Source organism: Phyllostomus hastatus, unplaced genomic scaffold, assembly GCF_019186645.2.
Source record: "Phyllostomus hastatus isolate PE091 unplaced genomic scaffold, TTU_PhHast_1.1 phas_contig_34, whole genome shotgun sequence".
Classification (NCBI taxonomy): Eukaryota; Metazoa; Chordata; class Mammalia; order Chiroptera; family Phyllostomidae; genus Phyllostomus; species Phyllostomus hastatus.
The window spans coordinates 44,230,027-44,235,700 of record NW_025333857.1 but is presented as its reverse complement, the minus strand read 5'-3'; the positions used below and the strand labels follow the sequence as shown (position 1 = coordinate 44,235,700).

The 5,674-nt window shown below is 41.5% G+C and overlaps 1 pseudogene; it reads right to left on the bottom strand.

Annotated features, from left to right (window-relative positions):
• Positions 1–3,724: 3,724 nt before the first annotated feature.
• On the bottom strand, positions 3,725–4,303 carry LOC123820206 (annotated as a pseudogene).
• Positions 4,304–5,674: the final 1,371 nt, after the last annotated feature.

Here is a 5,674-nt window from a genome sequence, read left to right as displayed (position 1 = left end):
TGCTGTGAATTTTAAATGTGTGTAGAGTCTGGTGCTTGGCACATAGTAGGGCTCAATGCATATAAATTTTAATTTTATTATTTGATCTGTGATACCATGACCATCACATAAAATTATGAGAGGCTGGGTGATTACTATTATAAAGGACAATTACAATGAAAATAATACTTAGTCTTGAAGGGCATCATTTAGCCTTAGACAAGAGTTAATCATCTCCCTGCATCTCATGTTAGCGTTGTGACCACCAGAGGAAGTAAGGCCTGGAGTTGACTTTAGCATAAAGGTCTAGAGAAAGGATAACAATTGAATAGATGACAATTTATGAGTTCAAAATTCAGTACTCAGCAAAAATAGAATGGTACAGATTTCTCACTTACTCTACAGTCTGAGGTGGGAAAAAATAACTCCGAGAGGGAAAAGGATAAAATAATGTAGGCGTGTCTCAAAGTGGCCCAGGAAAGAGGCCTAGGAAAGTGGTTGCTCCTTTGAAGTTCGATTGAAATGAATCTATGCTATACCCAAGAAACGAAGACATGGTTTGCAGTGTATGTTTAATTTTTTGCTCAAAAATATGTAGCTAAGAGAAAGCCAAGGAAATATTTTCATGGAAGAGAAGCCAACTTTGCTGTTGTTTCTGTGTGGGTGGCAAGTGCTGTGTTGTTATTCTTGCCAATCAATAACCAAACTTCAGAGTCTCGATAGACATTCCCATTCAATGATTATAACCTTATGTCTGGTCTTCAGGGAGGTCAGTGTTGAAAGCAGCAGTATCTCCACGAAGAAATGATACTTTCTCCAGTTGAGGTATGTATTTCCCTGATGGACAATCATGAAGTGACTTCCAATGTTCTACCAACACTTTGTCCCACTCCTCTCACCGGTCACGTTTGAATACAAACCAGGCCACTGGACACATTCACCCTAGGTATGTATGGGGGATGGGGGTGGTGATCAGAGCACAGGTTCAGAATCAGATACACAAGGATCTGACTTACTCTGCCACCTTGTACTCCAAGACTGTTTCTCCCTTCATCAAATAGGAGTAATAATAATACCTATCTCATGGGGTTTTTGTGAGAATTGGTGAGGTCCTGTATGGGGTATGTGTTCATTGGAGCCATGGTGTGTAAGTCATGGTTAAGGCTCTGAGGATTTTATTTGCCTGAATCTGAGTCCCATCCCCATCACTTCATAGTTACATGATATTAAAGACATTGGGGTTTGGGGCTCCATCTACAAAATGGGGGTGTTCACCTAAAAATAAGAGACCAAAGTTAGGCAACAGGTATTTATTTGGGATCAAAGAGAACAGCTATTAGGGAAGCACCGATTCAGGCAGAAACCCCAGTGGTGTTCCGAGTGGGAGACAAAGGCAGGGGGATTCATTAGATGGGGAAGGAGAACAACTGCATCGAAGAAGAAAGGCATTGTTCTCGGTGCAGATAAGCTGACACAGTGACACGAATTCTAAAGAATGTTTTAAATATTCGGTCTAATAGTCATAATATCTGTTTTCTTGTTATCTTTGCAAATAGTCCTTTAGGACATAATGTTGCTTTAGACTCAGTCCAAGGTTATTTTACTCTGTTTTAACATTCCAAAGATTTGAGGCGTAAAACATGCAAGGCAGTTCCTCTGGAATAGCAGCTCCCAGTCTACATTTTAAAGTGGTTTCATTTATATTGTACAGTTTTTTACGGGGTTAATGATAATTGATATCCCATTAGGGTGAGTTGAGAAGATTAAACAAAATATTACACAATAACAACTAACATGCTTGGATATTATTGACTAGTAGCATTTCTTTTTGGTATTTTCTATTGAGAATTTCATATTTTTCTAGTCTTTTATCATGAGGGTTATTTTTTAACCCTTTAACACTCTCTAATGTTTCATCCTTCTGAACTCATGCAGTAATGTTTTGTACCTCTCTTACAGAATTTATCCCACTTATCTCATGGTATAGGTAGTTGTATGTATCACCTTGGCTGGGCAATAGTACACAGTCACTCAGTCAAACACAAATCTACTGCTGAACGACGGTATTTGCAGATGTGGCTAACATCTATGCTCAGTTGACTTTATGTAAAGGCTATTTATTACCCTGGTAATGTGGGTGGACCTCACCCAGTCAGTTGAGGGTCTTAAGAGAAAAAAACTGGGGTTTCTCAGAAGAGAAGAAATCCTGCCTCAGGACTACAGCATTGACTTCTGCCTGCGTTTCCCACCTGCCAGCCTGCCCTATTCACAGACCTGTCAGGCCCCATATCGCATCCTTAAAATAAATCATACCTCTCTGTCTCTCTCTCATATATATACAGAACTGATAGGAGGAGAACCTTGCCAAACATACCCCACTCCATGCCTACCTTTTTTCCCTTTGGATGAGAACTTTAGTTGTATGCATCATTCTGGGTAACACACTGCTGGGGGGTGGGGGTACCGTGTGGGTCTCTGGAACAATCCTGTCAGAGTCCAGGACTGTATCTGCTCCATGGTAGGTCCAAGTCCCAACTCGCCTGCCCTTTGCTCAGCCCTTTATATTTGGGTCTGTACAGTATTTTAAATTTTTTAAAATTAACTGCCAATGTTTAAAAAAAGAACACTTCTCACAAAAATTTGGGGGTTCAGCTTCTCTTATAAAATCAGTAGATTTAAAAACACAAAGCTCATATTCCTTAATGGACACATGTGTGTAGAGCCTCATGGGGGCCATTGGCCCAGACAGGGCTGTTACCCAACACACCTGACTGTAGACATCTGTGTTTGCCAACCCTTGAAGTTCCGTCTGTGTTTGTTAAGTAAAGAAGGAAGAGTGAATTGGGGGCCCCTTTTAATTTGTAGTATTTTTATTAGAACATCCAGTGTAATGTTTAACGTGGTGGTGTCTCAACTATTTCCAGGATTCATACGATTATCTCTCATCTATTTAAATAAAATAATCTACTTATGTATAACAAGATTTTAATTAAATACCCTACATTTTTAGGCTACCTGGATTCCAGAGGGGGGAAATAAATTCCAGCATGTTAGACTGGGGACAGGAGCTCGCCTCCAGCAACAACCCGCAATGACAGGTTGCAACAGTGGTTTGGCCGACGTCTTCTGGATGAATCCAAGTCCTTGCCTGAAACGAACCATTCCTGGAAAACACAGGTACATTTTTATGGTGTTGAACAGATTTAAATGTACTGAAAAAAAACTTGGGAGTACTTTGAATTCAATTCCCTTTAAAACAGCCATTCCTCATTTTCAGTTTGTTTTCAACTTTTGTCTTATTTGCCTTGCTCCGCTGTGCTTAAGGAAATTATTCTGAAGCCTCTCCTGATTCATTTCAAATTAGATCGAGACTAAATTAACCTCCCCAAACAGAACCACTACGGTGTGGCTTCTGTAAAATGATTTAACACCGAGTGAAGTTATATTTTCTGAAACTGGAAATTTCAGACTCTTCATTAAAACACTCAGCTGCTACCATTTCAGGCCTGTGTGCATGTATTGTGGGCAATTTAAAGACAAGAATGAGCTTGCATCATCATCATCATCATCATCATCAACAGAAGAAGGATGTTGTTAGATGTCTACCAAGATCTATGGAGAGTGAGCTAGCAGGAGATGGAGGGCAGAGCTGTGGATTCAGTGACAGAGGAGCTGAGACTATCTTTAAACAACTTGGGCAATGCTTTCTTTTTGAAAGAACAATATTTAATATAGTCATTTTTGTTTACAACAGAAACTCTGGGAATTCAAAATTGATACCCTTGCCCATGAGCTTCTTATACAGTGGACACCAGGAAAGGTTTCAGCCTTGAGCTCCATGTTGTTCTGCTGGGCTTTGTCCAAATGGACCTTTATGAGCCGCTGCCACTCAGTTTCATGGGGATTCTCTTGCCCACAATTCACTAGGGAAAACCAAATCCCCCAGGGTCGTATTGTGAACAGCTGCCAGAGTGCAGTTTCCAGGATGCTTGTGCTTATTCTTTGTATAGCTTTTTCAAGCTAGCTTAGCCAGAATTCTCCTTGGAGCAATAAAGACAACGTGCTTCCCACCAAACTTCTTCTCCAACTCACCTATCAACTGGACTTTGCTTTTCTGGAAAGACTTCAGTTGAGGAACAGGAACAAAAATTATAATAGCCTTTCTATTGCCACCAACTTCAATTTCCTCAGCCTCTGTGATATTCAGTTCCCATAGCTGGGCCTTGAGGTCTGAGTTCATCTCCAGCAGAGCCTCAGAGATGTTGTGCTTGAATTTGTCTTGCTTCTCACCTGCCTTCACGATCTTGGTGCTCACATTGAACATGGCCTTCTCCTTGATGAACACCAGGCCTTGGAAGAGGCCCTGGTCTCTCCAGAGCTTGTCAGATCCCTCAAGTTGAGCAACTCGTTCAATTCCTGGCACACTGGGCTCATTCCTGGGAGCCTCTTTGCCTCATCTCTTTGGCACGTCTAGGACAGGATGGCAGAGGAAGAAGTGGGATCAACAAAGCAGGAACTGGCAAGGCACCACAAAGGAGCTTTACTGACCATCATGGGAGATGTGTAGAGCTATGCAATGGTGGTACCAATTTTAATGATCAGGTAATAGGATTAATAGGCTTGTTTAGAAAGAAACTATAATTAGTTGTCACTGGCTATATCCCTGTCCCCTCAGCAATACCATTTTTAGCACATGCTGTCTTCTAGTACTGGTATCTCTGCTGAAGGTTTTCTCTGTGTGCTCTGCCCAGCAGAACAGAAAGCCTGGGATTAACACATGCAGCCCTCCCAGAAGCCCTCATAGTAAATGGTATGTAAATACCCTGGCTCCCTCACCCTGGTGGAAGAAGGTATCTCTGAGGCACACGTTCTGACCTGTCCCTTAGAATTCCCTAGTAAGATCAAACTCCAGTTGCCCATAGTGGTAATGGGCTTGAGAAAACAGCCTTTATTGGTGTCCTTCTCTTCCCAGCTTCACTTCTCTACTCTCCAACAGTGTTTTTGGCATCCCCTCCCTAGCAGATTGCTTGCACTTGAATCCTTGTCTCAGGGTTGTCTTCACGGGAATTCAAACAAGAATAGCATCTATTTTCCAAAAGTGTCTCCTTTATTTTTTTGTCTGTAGAATAATATTGTGAATGCCTGAGGTGCCATATCTGTGTTCATCCATTAATTCATTGACTCATTTTCAAAAAAATATTGATGGAATGCCTATTTGATGCCATATCGCTGAGCTAAGTGGTGGAAAGACAGTAGTGAACACACATAGGTCCTGTTCCCTAGAGCAGCCTGTCTTACAGAAATATAAAGTGAGCCAAATGTGTAATTTAAATTTCCCAGTAGCCATATTGGGGGGAGGGGGAAGGAAAAGAAAGGAACCCAATATAGCCAAAATACTATGGTTTAAATGTGCACTAAATCTTTGAAATCCTGTGTTCATTTTACATTTGCAGCACCTCTCAGTTTGAACTGGCCACAGTTCAAGTGCTCAATAGCCCTACGAGGCTACAGCTTTGATATAGCCACATGGGGCTACATGGGCATGAGAAAGGAGCAGATCACCTACGAGGCGATCACAAGAGAGGAGATTGGTGACTTACACTTGTGGTTCTCCAACTTGGTGTGTATGGGAATTGCCTAGAGAACTAATAAAGAACACAGAATCCAAGGCTCATGGAAGTAGGAGAGAGAACCT